This window comes from Suricata suricatta, chromosome 8 (genome assembly GCF_006229205.1).
Source record: "Suricata suricatta isolate VVHF042 chromosome 8, meerkat_22Aug2017_6uvM2_HiC, whole genome shotgun sequence".
NCBI classification, from domain to species: Eukaryota; Metazoa; Chordata; class Mammalia; order Carnivora; family Herpestidae; genus Suricata; species Suricata suricatta.
Genome location: NC_043707.1, coordinates 86323413 through 86346798, shown reverse-complemented (window position 1 = coordinate 86346798; position 23386 = coordinate 86323413).

Genomic DNA, 23386 nt, shown 5'->3' with positions numbered 1-23386 from the left:
CTACAAAGCTGTCATCATCAAGACAGTATGGTATTGGCACAAAAACAGACACATAGACCAACGGAATAGAATAGAGAACCCAGAACTGGGCCCACAGATGTATGGCCAATTAATTTTTGACAAAGTAGGAAAGAGTATGTGAAGGAAAAAAGACTGCCTCTTTAACAGGTGGTGCTGGGAGAACTGGACAGCAGTATTCTCAAAATTAATATCCTTACTGTTTTTAAAGTTTATTATCGAAGCCAAAAATCAATGTTATATTAGTTTAGGAACATAATATACTGATTTGAGAATTCTATACATTACACAACTCTCTACATGATAAGTGTATTTGTCATCTGTCATCACATAATGGTATTACAACATTATTGACTATATTCTCTATGCTGTAATTTTTATATCCTTTTATTCCATAAATAGGGAGTTAAGTAATGTGTCCATGGTCACACAGGTATTGAGGGACAGAACTGGAACACAAAGCTATGTGCATTGTCTCCTGAGCCCATATCATTAACCACTATGTTACACTGCCTCTAAAACAACCATCATGTTGTGAATAACTAGTTTATTTGCTGATTGTTATAGACACTTGGCATTTCCTAGCATGTATTCAAATTAATTCATGAAACTCTCCAATTTTTGTAAAGACTTTGCAGAATTTCTAGGTTAAAATATCTTTAGGTGGAAATAATAACCATCTATAGTCCCTCCTTGTTACATAGATTATTTTCATATATGATGTTTAAACTATGGAAAACTGCACATCTTTCTCCTAATTGGATATAGTATTGCCAGAGTCCAGCTCCAGCAGGTCCAGGGTTCCCTGAAGGATGGACAGTGTGGGCGAGAGAGTGAGAGAGCCTTGAGTTTCTTTCTGATCAATAGGCATGCATCTCTGCTCTGTCTGATTCTCTAGCTTTATTTATGATACAGGGGGCAGAAAGAGCAGTAAATTATTTCTCATAGATAATTTTTACAATTTTCTAGGACATGGATTCTGCAGAAGTTACAATTCTAGTAGTAATTATTGTCATAAAAAACTTAGCTACAGGCACTGATGCTATTATACGGGAAGGGCAGGTATTTTTTAAGGCCAAGATATACAAAACTTCAGGTATAGCCCTAAGTAAGCAACCTTTAACCAAGAGATAAACAACATTGTTTAGTAAAGGTTAGTTTTTTATGAGTATGGGTCATTAGGCTGTTTATAACTCTAGAGAAAGTTCCCCAAAAAAACAGGATTCCCAGGTGACATAATGCTTGCTCTCACAGATCCAAAGACAAATGATACATTTTATTGCAGTAGTCACCTTTGCAACTGTGTTCAGGCCCAGAAAGTAGTCAGTTATCAGTTAATTGCTCAGCTAGGAGGAAAATTATATGTTGCTTGCCTTAGTGGCATTAGGGTGTATCTAGTTTACTCATCTTTTCCCTCACCAGCTGCAATCATGCCTCAGGGACAGGGCAAGGGGACAGGCCACTCCTGACACTAATCAGCAAAGCACTCTGAGGTTTGGTGCCCAAGCAGAAATGAAAGTTACAAGAGGGTAGAGTTTGGTGTTTGTCTGGGGGCAAGAGACCGTGTAAACTTGCCATACCTTCACCAGGAATTTTCACTCAACCAGTAGGTTCAGATAGCTCCCAACATAGTATCAAATATGATATTTGAAGAAAGTCATATGCATATGACTCAACAGATGCATTGCTATTCTTCCTAGTACAGGTGATAAAATCTGCTTATTCCTGGTATTAAGTAGAGCCCTTCAGATGTATCTCATGAAGTCTCTGGCTTTACAAAGAGCAGAGAATGGTTACAAATTATTTCTGGAAAGTAAATTATCTCTTCTGCACTGTTTTACATATTAGGTTAATCTGAAAAGGTGAGATTACTCTGTTCTCTCCGACTAAGAAATTGATTTATTAATTATCTTTACTGTTTTAAATAGTCTATTTTTCCCTATCTAGAAGTCTTTGTCCATAAATGAAATAATGGAATACCATGGACTTTGCAACTATATGGGCTGACACCTTCAGTTAAGAACAATCGAAGAAATAAGAATAATAACACTATTGTTACATTGTTTATTTCACAGTCAACTTTTGAGTTAGATAGGTTTATTATCCCCATTTTCAGATAAGGAAGTGGAGGCATAGAGATAGAATATAAACTAATCCAGAGCACACAGCTAGTAGGTGGCAAGTCATAGACTTGACTCTAGAGCCATTGCTCATAATCAATATTACCTGATCCTGTATAGCATGCAAGTAATAATCACTATCTTACAGAGTTTCTGTGAGATTAACAGAAAGTATCACAGTGTCTGGAACCCAATGTACAATTAACAAATAATCACATTGTTGTTTATGATGTTATAGTTATTACCACATTAAAATATACCTTATATTTGTGTAAAATATTAAGTACACTCAAACAATGCATGTATTTTACATAAAAATAAAACAAACACCTACCTACTACCGATTTTTTTATTATTTAAACTTTTTTTAGAGAACGACAGTAGGGGGGACAAAGAGAGAGAGAGAGGGAGAATTTTAAGCTTGATTTCATGACTTTAAAATCATGACCTGAGCCTAAATCAAAAGTCAGATGCTCAAACACCTGAGTCACCCAGACACCCCTACCTTCTACTCATTTAAAGAAATAAAACATGACCACATGACCTTTGATGACACTACATTACTCTGAATTTTTGGCTATCTCTCTCTCTCTCTCCCCACTTGAAAAAAAATGCTTTCATTTATTATTATTATTTCATTTGTCCCAGGATGGTTTCTCAGTTATCTAATACATAATGACATGTGAAGAAGAAGTTCATTACTTCCTTTTTACCTCTAAATTTCTTGAATGGCTATTATGTATCATGAGATCTTATTCCTTTGCTGACTTCATGCAATGAGGCATGACCCCCATATATACTGAAACATGAGGACTGTTGGAGAAGAGCAAGATGCTAGAATCCTTGCTGTAATGCTGGCATTCAAATGTGATGTCCACAAGGGCATGTGGAACCAGAGCTGAAGAGACGCTGATATTACCTGGTGGTGTGGTTTTGTCAATGTTTCAAAGATGCCTTTAAGTAGTCATGGTGCTTGTATCCAGGCACATGGGATCACAGACCAAAAGGTCTACTCAGTGGGAGTCAGAATTCTAATTGGGTGCTGGAGTTTTTGAGACTTGTTTGACTTCAGAAGCAGCCTAGCTGTGTGCGCGGACCGTGTCAGACAGACTATGTCAAGGAAGAGTTCTGTCTCTACACTATATGCAGATCACTTGCTAATTTTATTCCTTGTGCTCAACTGTGCATCGCTGAACACTGCAAAGGTAATAGGATGCATTCCAAATCCATATGCCAGGGGGAATGCAGCCTCTATGATACTACCTGATTTATTTTTAAATCTTTATTTATTTATTTTGGGAGAGCCAGGGAGAGGGACAGAGAGAGGGAGAGAGAGAATCCCAACCTTTCTACATAGAGCCTGACATGGGGCTCCATCTCACAAACCATGAGAGCATGACCTGAGCAGAAATCAAGGGTAGGATGCTTAACAAACTGAGCCAGCCAGGCAACAAATTTTTTTTTCCTAAATGGTCTAGATTTTCCCATTTGCCTCCACTACACTAAGCTTGAATGTTGCAAGTCTGACACCAAGTAGACCTGATAAAGAAAGTAATGCATCTTTCTGTTTGCATGTCTTCACTTTGTATTCCTCTCAATCCTTTGCAAATATGGTTTTTAGCTGTATCACACTACCAAATCCTGCCCAACTGTCTTAGTTCTTCAGCTCATTCTCTCTCACTTCTTTCAAGTATTTGGGAACTTACATCACTATTTTTTTCTAAATCTTTTTGTTTATCTTCCTTAACATGTATATATCCTACTTTTGTTATCCCTCTGTATCTTCTTTGTCTCATTTGCTGTTTGCCATTCAATTTTTTTCTGCTAAATGTAATTTATAATGGATCTGTCTTCATATTTCTGTCCTTTGTTTTTAAAGTTTATTTATTTTGAGAGAGAGAGAGAAGAGAGAGAGAGAGAGGAAGAGAGAGGAGAGAAAGAGAGTCCAAGAGAGAATCCCAAGCAGGCTCTGCCCTGTCAGCACAGAGCCTGAAAACGTGAGATCAAGACCTGCGCAGTAATTAAAAGTCACTTAACCTATTGAGCCACCCAGGCCCTCCTCTCCTTCTAATTTCCACATTCCTCACCCTTGACCACCTACCATTCCTATGGTTTCAAACTATTATCTAATCTTTCATTTAAAATGTGTTCTATATTTTCACCATGTCATATTTAGCCCTACATGAATATACTATGTTAATTCCATCACAGTATATCTAAAAATGATCTCATCATCTGCCCTTCCAAAACTTGCTCTTTCTTACATGTTTCCTATCTTCATTAATGGCATCTACATAATTGCCAACACCAAGGCTCAAAATCTTAGTGTAGCAGTTCTCAAAAGGAGAAAATCTCCTGAGGGGGCATTTAGGATATTTTCTGGGCCCTTTGGGTTGTGGTTGGCATAAGGATTGAAGTTTGCTAATATCACTTAGTGTATAGTTTGTAGGCTACAGATGCAGCACATCATGTAAATCAGGCTGCCATGTCTCCCAAATTGCTCTACATCTTGAATTAATTTTAAATGTCCTACCTGACATTCAGATAGGTAAAAAACATTTAAAAAATTATTTTAGCCTAGAATTCAACTCTGTTGCACATTAAACAAGAAGGATTTTTGGCAATTTTAATATATATTGAGTTTCCAGAAATCCATAACTGTGTGAATTGTTCTTTTTCCTAAACACTGCCAAGAGTTTTTCACCATTATGGAAAATTGTATCACTGCTAACACCACAGCTCAAGGTATTTGAATCATCGATACACAACTATCCCATATATCTTCATTATAGCTGTAGCAGTTGAAGTAATTATTCATATGGGTGTGAATAGCTGAAGAAACACTGCATTTATGTACATATTCATTCATTCATTCATTGAAGACATGACAACTTTATTATACCTTCCCAAAGTAATTGTGCTGTGGTTTATATACTGAAGTGCATTTGTTAAAATTGTTTTCCTTTAATTTCTCTTTTACATATTATACCTAAAGGATTATGCTGATTTTGATTAATGAATAAATGCACATAGTTTTTAAGTATCTAGAAATGTTATTTCATGATAAACAAGGGGGAATTGCTAGTAATATTTTTATATATGGGGAGTTTGGGATCTAATAGAATTAAGAGGTGTTGACCTAGAATCTTCTCTAAATTCTTCCTCTTCCTCATCTACTAACATACAAATAGTAGCCAAATTTTATAAATTTTATTTTCATGATTATTCTAACATATTTTCACTTAATACTACCTATGGCCCAATTTACATGTTCTTAATTTGAATGTTCAATGGGCTTCCTAATTAATCTTTCCTTGAAAGGTGAGGTTCCTAAAAAATATGGGTGTTGGAATCAAACTGACTTAGATTCATATTTATCTTTTCCTGTATCAGTTGTGTCCTAATTTTTATTAGAAATCAAAGAGCAATAGATAATATAATATGTCTAATGCATATAAATAAATTTCCACTAATGTTAGTTTACTCTTTCAACTCTACTATATGTATGTTATATATATATAATAATGGTCATAGCATTCTAGATTCTATAAAATAATCTTTATTGCAGTATTAAATATTGTTGTCAGACCATGTGACATGATGTTAGGTTTAGAAAGTATGATCCACACAATTATCGTGTTTCTTTTTGTGTATTCACTAAAGGCTCTGGTGTATGTGTGTACCCACAGAACAAGTAATTGAAACTCCTTTAGTAAAAGGTATTATATGACCTTAGGAGATAAATTCTCATTACTCCCTCAATAATATTGCAGATACATTTGATGCTGCAAAATTTTCTTCTCTCATCTAAGCTGCCATTTCTACTGAATGTCAGGAACTTACTTATTTTAAGCTTACATTTTTTATGAACTGTATTTCCATTCAATTTCTGTCCACCTGAACTGGAAATATGAAGTACTTATCAGGAAGCAGAGCTTTTCTTGCCTTTTTGTAAAGGAAATATTTTTGAAAATTAATGTGTACCCTAAGTTAACAGGAGTAATTTCAATGCCTGCATGGATGCTATATAAAGGAATAGGGAACATAAGTCATTTTTATTATTATGATCATTTGTAAAGCCCATTTCAGAAGATTGCTTATTTCCTTCAGTTTGAACTTCCTTATTTAAATATTCATCTGTAAAATACCTTTTCAAAAGGTTAATTCAAAACTGCAGCTCTGGCCAGTTTTCAAAGACGACTTTCTTAAACATTCATGGATTAGCTTATTTATGTCAGCAATAGTCCCAAAAAGATCAGAAACAATTATAGGGAAAAGGAAATGGATAAGTTTGGGTCATTAAGGACAGTGAGAAAACTTGCCTCTTGCTAATTTTAAAGAACTGAATATACCTACAGAAATACAGAGAGCAAACTCAGAGTATTTTGAGACAGAAAGGCAAATGTGTGAGTTGGCAAGGTACAATTTGTAAACAGAAAGGGAAATAAAATTCTAAAGAAGCATATTCTACATTCAATTCTGGTAAACAGAAACAAAATTATTGGGTTGATTTAAAATCAAAAAAACCTGGGAGGAGAATAGGGGAATGCAGGTATAAAAAAATATATGGTTGAAATAGGAAGATTTTGAAAAATAAAGAACAAAGAAGGAAAGAAGATAAGTTTAATGAAGAATGAATGAATAAAAATGTAGATGTTTTATGGAGACATTATGGGAAAAGACATAATCCATACCCATGATGGATGTGCCAAATTTAAGAAAACTAGCTGGATTCTTTAGTGTAATTATCAAACAGAACCTGCAGTTAATATATAACTTTATGTTTCAGCCATCTGTTTTATAAAATATGGCTTTATTGTCACATGTTCAGCAATTAAATCAACAGTTTTCTTCTATTGTTAATAACAAAAATTAATCAAATTTGAAATCATTTGGATTTTCTAATCATATGGTATTATTTTAGAAGCTAGGATAGCATACTTTGGGTGTACTGTTATTCTTGCCTTTTTGTGAATCAATTTAAAATGCCAAGGTTTAGGTAAGTGAAATATAAATGATCATGGAACTTTTGCTTCCAGCTATGACAGGAAGCTATCGAGTAAGTATACTGAAATTGCCATCCTGCTATAAACAACTATAACACTGGACAAAATATGTGAGGCAATTGATTTCAGGCAGTGTAAAACAGGTAGTACAGAACTGGTTTCCTGAAATAAGATAAAACATGAGGTAGGTAAGCCCTCTGTTCACCCAAGCTCTCTGCCTGGAAGCATTCTCCTGATAGTGAACACTGGAGTTGGACCCAAAGCAGAGCACAGGAGAAGGCAGAGACTGGACCTTGAGGCTTCTGAAACACTTTTAACATGCATGGTAGAGAACCAGCAAAGTTAGCTATGAAGGGAAGAAGCCCCAGGAGTCAGAAAAGAGTGCCATGCAATTTATTGACAAGGACTGTATTGCACGTGACGGGGCAAGATTTCTAATGCCTGGCAGAGTAAGTGCTATGGGACTGAGAGTTGAACGAGATCCCCCAAGTAGTAGAGCGCTGGGAGACACTGAGGTTCTGGACTAGACAGTGAGGGCCGATCTCACTTCACTGGGCACCTGTACATTCAGTAAGCAGGAAAGACTAAGGACCCAAACCTAGCATAATGGCCATGTCATAGGACTAAAATACAAAACTGAGATAGGTTTTTCTCCCAAAAAAGAGTAAACCTAAGCTCAATGGGATCAGAAGTATCTTCCAGCAATTTACTTAGCTGCCAGAACAAAACTGCATATCAGTTAAAGGAAGACATCGTAATCTAGAATCTCTACAACATATCATCCACAAAATCATCCACAACAATACTATATGTAGTGAAAATATTCCTAAAGTAAGAGTGATATAAAGACATTTTCAGATAAACAAAGACTGAGGGACCCATCTCGTAGTGTTGGACTCAGCAAACCAGTTCCACACAAAATGTTAAGGGACATTTTTTTCAGGCTAAAGGAAAATGATACTCTAAATAGTCCCCAACTTATGATGGTTTGATTATAATTTTTGACTTTATGATGATGCAAAACTAATAACACATTGAGAAGAAATCATATTTTGAATTTGGAATTTTGATATTTTCCCAGGCTAGCAATATGCAGCATAATACCGTCATACAATGCTGGGCAGTGGTAGCAAGTAACAGCTCCCAGTCAGAGACCTGATCATGATGGTAAAGAACAGATACACTCGCAACCATTCTGTACTCATGTAACTATTCTGTTTTCCACTTTCAGTTCAGTTTTCAATGAATAGGCTTTGTGTTAGATGACTTTACCCAACTATAGGCTAATTTAAATGTTCTGAGCATGTTTTAGTAGGCTAGACCAAGCTATGATGTTTGGTAGGTTAGTTATATTAAAGGCATTTTGATTTAAGATATTTTCAACTTATGATGGGTTTATCAGGGCATTGCCCATCAAAAGTTGAGGAAGATCTGTAGATGGAAACTTGGATCTGTGATCAGTGTATTAGTTGCTAGGGGTGCTATAACAAAGTACCATAAACAAGTAGCTTAAGAAACAGAAATTTAGGGGCTTCTGAGTGACTTAGTCCATTAAGCATCCAACTCCTGATTTCGACTCAGGTCATGATCTCATGGTTTGTGGAATCAACCCCCCCATAGATCTCTGCACTGATAATGTCAAGCCTGCTCGGGATTCTGTCTCTCTCTCTCTCTGCCCCTCCACCCCACCCTGCTCGTGCACATGCACTCTCTCTCAAAATAAATAAAAATAAGCTAAAAAAGTATTACCTGATGGTATCTGGATGCTAGAAATCCAAAACAAAGGTGTCAGCCCATTGGTTCCTTCCTCCTAGCTTCTGTTTCATGCCTTCCTCCAAGCTTCTGGTGGTTTGCTAACAATCTATAGTATTTTTTGTATTTTTTGGTATGCAGAAGCATCATTTTGATCTCTGCCCTCATTTGTATGTGGTGTTTTTAGTGTGTGTGTGTGTGTGTGTGTGTGTGTGTGTGTGTGTTTCAAATTTCTCCTTTATATTGGTTACCAATAATGTTGGAATAGGGCCCATCCTAAGACTTCATTTTTATTAATTACATATGCATTAACCCTATTTCCAACTAAGGTCATATTTTCAGGTACTGGGAGTTAGGAATTCAACATATGAAATTTGACAGGACATATTTCCATCCATAACCAACGGGATTAAAGAACACTAAAAGCTATAAATGGGTAAATATAATGGACTACCATATTCTTTTTTCATTTCTTTGGGATAATTGACTATTTGAATTAAAAAAATAACATTGTCTTGTGAAGTTTATATTTACAAAAGTAAAATAGTGACAAGAGCAGAGCAATGAATGGGAGAAAAAATGGAGTTTTTATTGTTACAATTTTATTGTTTTTATTTTTTTATTATTTAGTGTGATATATGTAATATTAACTGAGGAAGTCTGGAGAAGTCCAAGATATTGGAATACATAGAGCAATAATGAAAATGAAAAATGTATTAGGAGAACTAAAATAGAATACTCAAAATATTCATGCATTAGACAGAATATGAAATTGAAGAAACAAAGAAAAAAATTACAGAACAAAAGAATACACTTAGGAGGACGTTAGAATAAAATAATATAAAAATTGCATTAAATATAAATGAATTAAACATTTTAATTAAAAGTCAGAGATTATCAAACTGAATGAAAATATATAACCTAACTATATGCTCTCTATAAGACATGTATTTAAACATAAAGTCACAGATAGGTAAATGAATAGAAAATATATACCATGCAAAGAAAACAGGTATATATACATGTACACATATATGTATATATTCAAATATGCACTCATATACTTCCTGTCTCTTTCTCTCTTATTACATATATGTGTAATATTCATATATTATAGGTATACGCATATATATAATATGTAATAACATACTTCAAGATATAGGAAGCAAAAGTAAAAGGCAGAAATAGAGAAAAATTTCTACAGTTAAGGTTAGATATTTTAACACCCCTCTCTGAGTAACAGATGTAACAATTATACTAAAATTAACCAACTAAATGAAATTGATATAGAATATTTCACCCAACAACTACAGAATACACATTCCTTTTAAGTACACGTAAAACATTCACCTAGATAAATTATTTGCTGGGCCATAAAATATCTTTTATGATTTTGAGAACATTAATTCTTGCAGAAGAGTTTCTTTAACCACAAGAGCATTAAATTAAATTGGTAATAAATAGGGGAACCTGGGTGGCTCAATTGGTTAAGCATCTGACTTTGGCTCAGGTTGTGATCTCACAGTTCATGAGTTTGAGCCCCACATCAGGCTCTGGGCTAATAGCTCAGAGCCTGGAGCCTGCTTCCAATTCTGTGTCTCCCTCTCTCACCCTGCCTCTCCCCCACTCACACTCTATCTCTGTCTTTCAAAAAATAAATAAATATTTAAAATTTTTTAACTGGAGATTAATAAGTGGTATATCTGGGACACCTGAAAACTCTTCAGTTATTTGGAAAGTAAACAACACACTACTATATGACCAAGGGCCAAAAGAGAAATGACAAGAGAAATTAGAATACATATCAAACTGAATGATAATGAAAATACAACATATCGAAATTGGTGGCAGACAGCTAAAACGGTGTTGAGAAGGAAATTTGTAGCTCTGATTGCTTACATTAGCAAAGAAGAAGGGTTTGAATTCAGTTGTATAATTTTCCAGTTTAAGATGCTAGAAAAATCCATGAAAACTTAAGTTAAAGTAAGTGGAAATATGAAAAAGAAAATGAAGAACATAAAGTAAACGATATAGAAAACAGACATAATTGAGAAAAATAGCAAAGGCAATGTTGATCCTTTGGTAAAATCAATATAATTTTTAAAACCCTAGCTATATCAATAATGAAAGAGAAGATAATATAAATTGCCAATATCAAGAATAAAACATGGGCTATCTCTAATGATCCAGCAGATGCTAAAAGAATAATAAGAAAATATTATGAATAGCATAAAGCCAATGAATTTGATAACTTCAGTTAAATGAACAAATTTCTTGAAGCACAGAACTCAAAAACTGACACAAGATGTTGAAATATACAATACAAATAACAAATATATGTGAAAAGAATTCATTACGAAAACCTTCCCAAATAATACTTCAGGCCTAGAAGATTTTTTAGTGAATTCCATCAAATATTTAAGGAAGAAAAAATAATAGTCTTCGTAATCTATTCTAGAATATAGAAGACCAAGGAACACTTTCCAATTTATTTATAAAACCAGCATATCTTCAATACCAAAACCTAGCAAAACATCATAAGGAAAGAAAAATACAAAACAGTATCCTTCATGAACACTGCTATGAACTTTCTTAACATCTATTAGCCATCAAATCCAGAAATAAATAAAAATACATCATGAACAATTTGGTTTTTATTATAGTTATACAACTTCGGTTTAACATTTAAATATCAGTAAATCTAATTTACCACATTAATAAGATAAAGCCTACAAAACAGGTTCATCTCAATAGTTGACTGAAAAATGGGCAAAATCAACAATTACCTGCTTGACAGGGTTGTGGGGAGGAATAAACGCTTATATACACATATATATTGTCTCCTGTGTAATGCAGAGCCTGCACATGGAGGTACTTGGTTAATGTCAGCAGTTGTTACTAAACATTCTGAAGCAGTTTAGTTGTTGTTGTTATTGTTGTTGATGCTTTTGTTAATTGAAGTATTATTAATATACAGTGTTACATTAGTTTAAGTTTACTATATAATGATTCAACAGTTCTATACATTGCTCAGTGCTCATCCTGTAGGAGGTTCATGGTGTTTGGATGGAAAAGTATGAGAAATGATTAATTTTATGTCATCAAGAGCTGATGAGAAGGGTGAGTAACTACTCTGATTCATCTATGACGCCATGGACAGGTCTCCAGCTCATGGGAGACAGAGGAATCTGCAGTTTAACATCATCTTCACAGCAGCCTATATTTTTACACAGGTTATTATGTGCTAAGTCAGAAAGCATGGAGAATGTGCTTAGCTCAGTGCCTGGAAAATGATGTTAGCTGAATCTGAATTTACCTCTAAAACCTATAAATGACTAACTACTTGGGATACATGAAGTAAGGATAGGAAAAAATAGTGAAGTAATAAAGTCAAGTAGGATAAACTAAGAATTTGAAGGAAAAAAGGAAGCTGAATATTGTTTTTCTTCTATTGTATACCTAATAAGGCACTCTCATAAATATTACCTCAGATCTTTATTTGTTAATACTAAACCGATTTAAAGAAGAATTTTTGAAAACCTTCAATATACTAATGTGCATTGTAGCTCTCCAAAAGATGACATAAAATTAATCATTTCCCATACTTTTCCATTTAAATTCATTAACCTCCTACAGGCTGAGAAGGCCACAGAATACAGTTTAGAAAGTGGCACTGAAAAGTTGTGAGGTCTTTGGGAATATGGTCTGTTTCAATCAATTCTATGTCTTCAGAACCAAGGACAAAATCTGGTATTCTGTAAATATTTTTCCATTTATTATTAGTCTTGCTTAACAAATGAAAAAAATGATGCTCACAGACATGATTTGCCTAAGTCAGATTATTCAGTAACAGAAATGGGATTTAATTCTTATTGCAGCCTTCTGCTGTGTGCATTCAAATGGTCAGGCTTCATGCTGTAAGTAGACTGGAAAATTTATGGGGCAAAAATGGAATCAAATTGATAGTTGGCAAATATATGATCTAGCAGTGCTACTACTGACCCGTAGAGTAATTTTATGCAAATTATGTAATTTTTCTAGGCTTTATGTGCTTCTTTTGTTATGAAATAAAGGAGCAATTAGATAATGACTTCTCAAATACCCAGTAGCTCTAAACTTCTCTAACTTGATTTGAGTTTGAAGAAATGAGAGTATAAATGGGTGGGAAGGGTAAGGAATATAATTTCCCTTCAAACTTAATATCCGTTGACAGATTCTCCCTGAACCTGAGCACAATCACTAGTCATTTTATTTTATTAACACTACTTTTATTTTTAATCTGTTTATTTCTATTATTAATGCTATTAATAATAATAATTGCTTAAGTTAGAAGAAAGTTTTCCTTTCTTAAAATTGTTTCCTCAATTATTTCCTCATCTAGCCTTTAGTCATCATGAGGTAGACAGTGATGACAGATATATCAGGCTGAATCTAGGCCATTAGGACAAATGGAGGTTTTGCATAAGGTCCCTCAGTAGGCAAAGTGAAGATTCCAGGTATACTGAATTCTATGCTGTCCCTTTTTCAAGATAGCTTTTTCCTAGGAGCACCTGAGTGGCTCAGTTGGTTAAGCATCTGACTCTTGGTTTCATCTCAGGTCATGATCTCACATTTTCATGAGTTCCAGACCCACATTGGGCTCTGTGCTGACAATGCGGAGTCTGTTTGGGATCTCTCTCTCTCTCTCTCGCCCTTTCTCTGCATCCCTTCCCCACTCACACTGTATCTGTCTCTCTCTTGCAAAAAAAATTTTTTTTTAAACATTGCTTTTTCCTTTCTCTCATTAATATTTTAAAATACTTTTCTTAGCATGCAGGCATCTTCCAGATTTAAATTTCTCACCTTTAATCTTGCTTAGGGACCATGATCACTATGGGCCTATATCATTTTATTGCACTTTGCTTTATTGTGCTTCACAAACATTGTGTTTTTCACAAATTGAAGGTCTATGTCACATCTTGGTAAGTCTCATAATTATAATATCTCAGACTTTTTCATCACCAGTTTTGTTTTGGTGATGTTACTATTGTAATTGTTTTGCGGAGCCACAGTCCACACCCATATAAGATGACAAGCTTAAATAATAAATATTCTAGGCACTCTGATTATTCCACTGACCACCGTTCTCCCATCTCTCTCTCTTCTGAGGCCTCACCTATTCCCTGAAACACGATATTGAAACTGTGCCAATTAATAACCCTACAGTATCCTTTAAGTGTTCAAGTGAAGAGTCACACATTTCTCACTTAAAATCAAAAGCTAGAATTTATTAAACTTAGTGAGGAAGGCATGTCAAAAGCCAAGGTAGGCTGAATGCTAGGCCTCTTACACCAGTTTAGCCAAGTTCTGAAGGCAAAGAAAAGTTCTTGAAGGAAATTAAGTGCTACTCCAGTGAACACATGAATAAGAAAGCAAAACAGTCGTATTGCTGGTACGGAGAAAGTTTGTGTGGTGTGGATATAAGATCAAAGTAGCTACATTCCCTTAAGCCAAAGCCTAATCCAGAACAAGACCCTAACTCTCTTGAATTCTGTGAAGGCTCAGAGAGGTAAAGAAGCTGCAGAAGAAAAGTCTGAAGCTAGCACATGTTGGTACATGAAATTTGTGGAAAGAAACTGTTTTCATAACATAACAGTGCAAGGTGAAGCAACAAATGCTAATGTAGAAATAGTAAGTTATCCAGATGTAGCTAAGATCATTAATAAAGGTGGCTACGCTAAACAACAGATAGAAAAGCCTTCTGCTGGAAGAAGTTCCCATTTTGGATTTTCACAGCTAGAAGGGAGAAATCAGTGCCTGGCTTCAAGGCTTCAAAGGGCATATTGCCTCTCTATTAGGGGATAATGCAGCTGGTTACTTTAAGTTGAAGCCATTATTCATTAATTATTCTGAAAATACTTTGGCCCTTAAGAATTATGTTAAATCTCCTCTGTGCGTGCTCTATAAATGGAACAATAAAGCCTGGATTACAGCGCATCTTTTTACAGTGTTGAATACTGAATATGTTAAGCCCATTATTGAGATCTACTGCTAAGAAAAAAAAAGTAATAATGTTCATCGACAATGGACCAGTCACCTAAGAGCTCCTGTGGAGATGTACAATGAGATTAACGTTGCTTTCATGATTGCTAACACAACGTCCTTTGTGCAGCCCATGGATCAAGGAGTAATTTCAACTTTCGTGTCTTATTATTGAAGAAATACATTTCATAAGATTGTAGCTGCCATGGTTAGGGATTCCTCTGATGGACGTTGGAAAGTAAATTGAAAATTTTCTGGAAAAGGATTCACGATTCTAGATGTCACTAGGAATATCCATGATTAACAAGAAAAGGTCAAAATATCAATATTAACAACAGTTTGGATCACCATTCTAGATGCCATTAAGAACATTTATGACTCATAAGAAGCACTCAAAATATCAACATTAATAGGGCTTTGGAAGAAGTTGATTCTGATCCTCATGGATGACTTTGAGGGGCTCAGGACTTCAGTGGAGGAAGTAACTACAGATGTGGTGAAAAATAGTAAGAGCAATAGAATTAGAAGTAGAGCCTGAAGGGGTGCCTAGGTGGCTCAGTTGATAAAGCTTCTGACTCTTGGCTCAGGTTGTGATCTCAGGGTTCATGGGTTCAAGCCCCACATGGGGCTCTGCACTGACAGCATGTGGTGACTACTTGGAATTCTCTTTCTTCCTCTTCCTTTATACTTCTCTGTTCACTCTCTTTGTCTCTCTTTCTCTCAAAATAAATAAACTTAAAAACATTTTTTTTAAAGTGGAGCCTGAAAATGTGACTGAATTGCTGCAATCTAACAGACGAGGAGCTGCTTTTTATGTATGAGAAAAGAAAGTGGTTTCTTGAACTGGAATCTACTCCTGCTAAAGAAGCTATGAAGATTACTGAAGTGACAACAAAAGATTTGGAATATTACATAAAGTTAGTTGAAAAAGCATCAGCAGCGTTTGAGAGGATTGACACCATTTTGAAAGAAGTTCAACTATAGGTCAAATGCTATTAAACAGTATAGCATGCTCCAGAGAAAATGTCTAGGAAAGGAAGAGTCAGTTATGCAACAACTTTATTGATGTCTTATTTTAAGAAATTATCATGGCCACCCCTGCCTTCTTCAGCAGCCTTCACCTTGATCAGTCAGCAGCCATAATATCAAGAACCTCCACCAGCAAAAAGGTTATGACTCCCTGAAATCTCAGACGATAGTTCTCATTTTTTAGCAATAAATTATTTATTAAGGTAACTGTGTTATGTTTTTAGACACAATGCTATTGTATACTTAATAGACTCTAGTATAGTATAAACATAACTTTAATATACACTGGGAAACAAAAAAAAATACTTGACTTACTTTATTCCAGTATTTGTTTTATTTTGGTGGTCTAGATCTGAACCTGCAGCACTGCTGAGGTATGCCTATAAAGCCACAGCTGCTTGTTTTCCTTTATTTCAGGGGCTTTCCTCCTAAACTACAGATGATTAAAACATTTCACTACTTGTAGGGATACCCCTAGCAATACCACTGTAAACTTCAAATTTCTGTTTATAAAAATGACTCAAACCTCACTCACAGATACAGGTATCACACCTTGTAATTATGCCAGAGATTTAATAATTGCCTATTTAAATGCAGTTTTCATACAAATTATTTCATTTCTCCACAGCAAAGTAAAAGCTAGAATACATTTTAGATTACCATCTTGTTATACTAGGTGAATATGGTATTAATGGAGAAATATGTCTACCAACACATAATAGATTACGTAACATAATTATGTTTAATAACTCTTAAATGATTTATATTAAATGGATAAAATCATGTTTTTTTATGTGGCAGCATATTTTCTTTCATAAAAATTAGTTAAACACCAATTTTTGCCAGACTTTGTGGAAGGTTCTTGTTGATTTTAACAACAATCAATCTTGTTGATTAAAGATAAGCATGACACAAAATAAGAAGAGAAAAAATCCTCAGCATCAAAGACTTCATAGTCAAGGAAAGAAGAGATACACAGTTTCTTCTTGTCTCATATTGTTAGAGTCCAGGTGAAAATAACTCTAATAGAGGTGGACAGGTATTGAACTAAAAGGAGGCAGCCCCTAAAGGTTAAAGTCAATTCAGAGAAGTGATGCTTGAGTTGAATTCTAAAAGACAGATGGAATTCTATCAGGAAATAAGTGAAGAAATGATAATTTCTGGCATAAGTTTTAGCACATGAAAAGAGCATATCACTTAATGGGAAGTTGATATTATTTATTATGGCTATATTATGGGGCATGTAGAAAAATAATATTTGTTAAAGAGGAAGGCAAGTAAGGGCACTGCATGCCAATTTAAGGAATTTGGATTTTATCAGATAATTGAAAAAATCTCTCTGGTGATTGTGTGAAGAAAATTAATATGAATGGAAGAAATTGGAAATTTTACAAAAGTCTGCATAATGAGAATGATGTCCCTTTTATTGAGATGGTGTTTGAGCAAGATGGGGGGGGGACAGAGAGAGAGAGAGAGAGAGACAAACAGAGAGAGAGGTGGGGAGGGATCAAGAGAGGGAGAGAGAGATGGTGAGATAGAAGAAAATTTTGGAAAGAGAATCTGTAGGACTAATGGATTTAAAAGAGTAAATAAAGGATTTTTCCAAATTGTAAGCATGAAAGAAAGGTAGTTACTCTGAAAAGGAAAATTTGGGGAAATTACAAGTTCTCTTTTACACATAATATTAAACAACCAGGTAGGAGTATAGAAGGTTGGATATACAAATCTGGAATTTAAGGAGTGTTTATTGGCTGGAATTAAACAGCTTAATTTCTTCAGCATGTAGATGAGCTTTAAAACCAGGGACTGATGAGATCACATGGAGAAAAAGTGTAGATAGGGATATCTCCCATTATTTAAGCTGGGAATATATAAGAGATGGTTGTCTGAGGGAAATGATTGCTGTTAGAGAAGATCAGGCGCCATTCCTTCTCTTAGTTATCATAATCTAAGAATGAATCTGGAGCTGAACAAGACAATTCCTCTAAAAGAATTAAGATATTACTTAAGTTTGAGAACACTAGTTTCTGGAATGGAGATTTCAAAGCATATAGAATTCTAGCTAACTTCATAGGAACTATTGTTCTTTCTCTTCCACCTGGGCACCCTGAGTGTTTCAAGAAGATTTACTCTTTCAGAACAAGAAATAGTCACCTGTCTTTCTCATTTGTGATAGATGCTCTTTATTCTTCCCATATGACTTCAAGGACAAGGGCTACTTCCGTAACCTGGGAAATCTTGAGGCAAGCAGCTTAGACATTCTCTGTCTAATGAATTAAATTTTGTTCTTTCAAAGAAATTAATGTAATGAAATATATGTGACATAGAAATGAAACTTCATAATGCTACAAATGGAATATTACAATGGCTAATAGTGTCCTCTGTGACCATGACTTTTCATTCTTGCGGTCAGTGTTATCAGATCTCTCTTTTCAATCTTCTATTTTCTCTAGGATATACAGGCTGGTGGAAAATATTTGAAGACATGAATATGGAGTATAAAAATATATTCTGTTTAGTTATATTTTAATTACCTCTCTTCATGGAAGTGTGTTTTATCTAGTTTAGGTCCCACTTACTACCTTCAGCTAGAGAATTAGAATTAAATGAAGTATTTGTAATTGATCAACCCATGAGGGAGGCCTAGTTCACACCATGATTGAAAACTCTTCTGGAAGAGGTGGTGACAAAGTAGACTCTTGCTACTATACCAAGACAAAATATGCAGTCATAACAACAGATCTTTTTTTTTAATGTTTTAATGTTACAACATAAATGTTGTAATCTTGATCTGTACCTTCTCTGGGTATTATCAAGATCATTGTTTTGCCACTCTTTTGTTTCATAGATAAATCAAGTAGGAACTACACACTTGGTTCAAGTTATAAAGTGTTTAAAAAGATGTATGGTAGTTCATATAAGTGAAGCATGCTATTTTTTGATGTTTTATCTGGGAATAAAACTTGTTTATAAGAATACAATAAGTATAAGTATACATTAACTACAAATTATTCATCCTGCATTGGGCTCTGTGCTGACAGCTCAGAGTCTGGAGCCTACTTCAGATTCTGCATCTCCCCCTCTCTCTGCTCCCCCCTCCACTTACATTCTGTTTCTCTCTATGTCTCAAAAATAAATAAACATTAAATTTTTAAAAAATAATTTAAAAAAGGAAAACACGAAGTGTTTGTAGATAAGAACAAACCTGGAAACATTACAGTTCCTGATTTCAAACTACATTACAAATCTATAGTAATTAAAACAGCATGGCATATGAATGTAGACATACAGATCAATGGAACAGAATAGAAAGCTCAGAAATAAACTCATGCATATACAGTCAATTACTTTTTTTAACAAATAGGTCAAGAATATACAATGAGAAAAGACAGACTCTTCAGTAAATTTTGTTGGGAATACTTGACACCCACATGCAAAAGGATGAAATTCAAGCATTATCTTACAGCATGCAGAAAAGTTAACTCAAAATGGATTAAGACTTGAATACAAGAACCTAAGCCATAAATCTCCTGGGGGAAAAAAAAAAGCAATTGGTAAACATTTTGACATAGGTCTTGACAATGATTTTTTGACTCTGACACAAAAACCAAAAGCAGCAAAGCCAGAAATAAACAAGTGAAAACAAATCAAACTAAAAATTTTCTGCACAGCAAAGGAAACCAGCAACAAAATAAAATAACAACCTACTGAATGGGGGAAAATATTTGGATATCATATATTTGATAAGGGGTTAATACCAAAAATAAATAAAGAACTCATATATCTCAATAGCAAAAACAATCAGTCTAATTAAATAATGGGCAGAACATCTAAATAGACAGTTTTTCCAATGAAGACATACAGGTAGCCAACAGGTGCATGAAAAGATATTCAACATCATTAATTATTAGGGAAATTCAAATCAAAACTACAATGAGATATCACCCCACACTTATTAGAATGGTCATTATCAAAAAGCCGAGAGTGTTAGTTAGGATATGGAGAAGAGGGAATCCTTGTGAACTGTTGATGGGAATGTAAATTTTTGGAATGTTACTATGGAAAATAGTATGGAAATTAAAAATAGAAATACCATGTTTTCCAGCAATTTCACTTCTGGGTATTTATCTGAAGAAAACAAAAACACTAATTTATAAAGATGTCTGCACTCCTATGTTCACTGCAGTATTATTTACAATAGCCAAGATATGAAAACAACCTAATTGTCCACCAGTGGATGGATGGATAAATAAATATATATTGGAATACTATTCAGCCAAAGAAAAAGAATGAAATCTTTCCATTTGCAATAATATGGGTGGATCTTGAAGGCATTATTCTAAGAGAAATAAGCTAAAGAAAGACAAATACTGTATAATCTCTCATATGTAGAATCAAAAAATATAACAATGAAAATCTTCTCAACATTCCTATGTGTAGTGTTATTATAATTTTATAGATGAAGTTGAAGTTCAGGGGATTCACCTCATCTTATGGGAATAAGTGACAAAACTAAAATTTGAAATAAGAATCTCCACAAAAGTTTATCAGTAGCAATGGGTGAAAATGGTATTTCAACATGCTAGTCAAAACAAACAGCATCATGGGTGAATATCTGGGTAATATTCTACAAATAATTAATTAATTTTGACATACTCAATAAAGCCTTAAGTATCTCCATAATCTTTTTTGACACCTCATCTCGGATCATTTTTGTTTTTGTTTTTGTTTTCCCAATCTGCTTCAATTAGTGAGTAAAATTTGCAAAGTGAACATTTTGGTGTCCTTGAGTCCATGCACTTTAGGCCCAGAATTTTAACTTGCTTTCCAGTGAGTTAAAAGAAACAGAATCAAAGCAAAATTTTTGTCTTGATTACAACCAGTCTGGAGAGGGCAGGCCAAGGACTTAAAGCTTACACTTACTTGTAAATGCAGACCAACAAACTAAGTTAGATGAGAGGGAATTAGGGAAACACAGTAAAAATGAAACCAGAATAGGTTTAATCTTTTAAGATACATACATATATATTTACTGTCACTCTAAGAATTTGGTTTGTTTGATAGGTTGGATAAATATTTATGTACTTTGCATTATGCATTTGAATTTAATATAAAATCAGTTTAAAATATTCCCTATTGTGACATGGCTGACAAGTTGAATACTGAATAGGATTACTGTTGTAAGGCAAAGCATTCTGCTGATTTGCCTTAGGTAAAATGATATTCTCATGAGTCCCCCCCCCCCCACACACACACCCCAGACACACACACACCCAACCCTCGCCAACATCAAATACATCGACTCGTTATCAAAAGACCAGTTTGGAAGACTTCCATTATCAAATTACTCATCTTCTCCAAATAGCCAAATAGAATTTACAGTAAATCCAGGAAATGTTACAGCCATTGTAATTCCAGACATTAAAGAGTAGAAAGGAAACATTCTCTTGCTCTCAATGATATGAAGCTTTGCCATTTTTAACTTGCTTTGACATGAGCAATCTCATTTGAGTTTTCTTTAATAAGCTGTATTTCATAGAAGAGCACACTGAATCAACTGCCTAAAACTATACAAGTAGGCTAGGATGAGTCTATGGCCAGCATTAGATGTTGGGTCCGCTTCCTAGTCTAGAAGTTATCTGCTACACTGAAATAATAATTTCCAAAGCATATTATTGCAAACTGTTAATTTTGTAGCAAATTAAGACAACAGTTTAAGGATTGAATTTTAATTGAAGTTACATCACTATTAAAAATCCAGAGGGGCACCTGGGTGCTTCATTCAGTGAGCGTCCAACTTTGGCTCAGGTCATGATCCCACAGCTTGTGAGTTCAAGCCCCACATGGGACTTGTTACTGTCAGAACAGAGCCTACTTTGAATCTTCTATCCCATTCTGTATCTGCTCCTTCTCAAGAATAATAAATAAATCTTAAAAAATTATTTAAAAATTGGAAAATCCAGAGATCTTTTTTCTATTGAAATAATAGGATTTAAAAGTTCTTCTTTAGTTGTCTTCACTTAGAATAGAACGAAAGGAAGGAGAAAAAATAAGAGTGAATAAAGGCAAGAGAGGCCTTTAGAGATGAGGGGTAAGGAAGTAAGGAAGAGAAAGGGAGTGAGGAAGAAAAGAACGAATTGTGAAATTTTTCAGATTTATCATTTTATCAACACTAAATATAAATTACCCAGAAAATGAAGTCTTTCTTCACCATTTAACACAGAAGACACCTAATGTGTAGCTATTTTATGACACATGGGAACAGTCAGCAAGCCCTTGAGCAGGCTCTTTCTCAGCACCAATTCCCTTGGACCACCTAGAGATTATTTTCAGACAAAAGCTAAGTACTTTATTTCATTATCTCTAGGTATAAAAAAAGACTACATGTATGACATGAAAATAAATGTTCTTCTCCAGTTCACTAAGTCTACAATAAAAACCCTGTGATTCTATTAGCAAAATATTCCCAAGCTGGTAGATAGCGGTCTCAGGGAATACTACAGATGCTTGCTTATCAAATTAATTGTGCTTAGAAATTAAGAAGCTGTTGAAGCATATTTAACATGCATAGCTACTTCAGTAGAAAGGGAGGGATAGTCTCTAGACTCTTATAAGAATAGTTTGAGTTTGAAAAACCTTTTGTTAAAAAGTAAAAGAAGTAAGTTTCCTCCATGTAGTACAATATGGCTTTTATAAAATTACTGCGCAGCATTTTGAAATTACAGAATTTGTAACACAAAGAACTGATTCATTTTTTATAACTTCAAACCTTTATCCTGTGAAATTTTCATAGCAGAGTTTATCATTCAAAGTTACAACTAATAAAGTATGTTACTATACCCTGTTTTCTTCAACAAAATATAGTATCATAAAAAAACAAGAGAACCAGAGAAAATAATTGGATTATGGTAAAATTGTTTATTTAACATGTAGTCTAAAATGTCCCACTTATGAAAAGGTTCCAGTTATTTATTGAACTTTTTTAGTCCAGGGTTGTACAGAGACATAACTGAAAGAGGGAAAATCATAGACTAGAAATAAAATAATCAAGTAAGAACCATATTTGAAGGACTCACTTATTTATTCCTGATTTCAGCAAGTATTTATTGAACTAGTTTTCCATCAAAAGTACCATGCTTTATGTCTCTGGCACCTGACAATCCCAGTCTCCTTGTGACCATGGCCATATGTAAACGGAAAAGCCTTAGCTTTAAAACCTGAAAACCGGGGTGCCTGGGTGGCTCAGTTGGTTGGGCCTCTGGCTTCGGCTCAGGTCAGATCTCACGGTGGGTTCGAGCCCGGCGTCAGGCTCTGTGCTGACACTAGCTCAGAGACTGGAGCCTGCTTCAGATTCTGTGTCTCCTTCTCTCTCTGCCCCTCCCCCTCTCATGCTCTGTCTCTCTCTGTATCAAAAATAAATAAAATGTTAAAAAAAAAAAA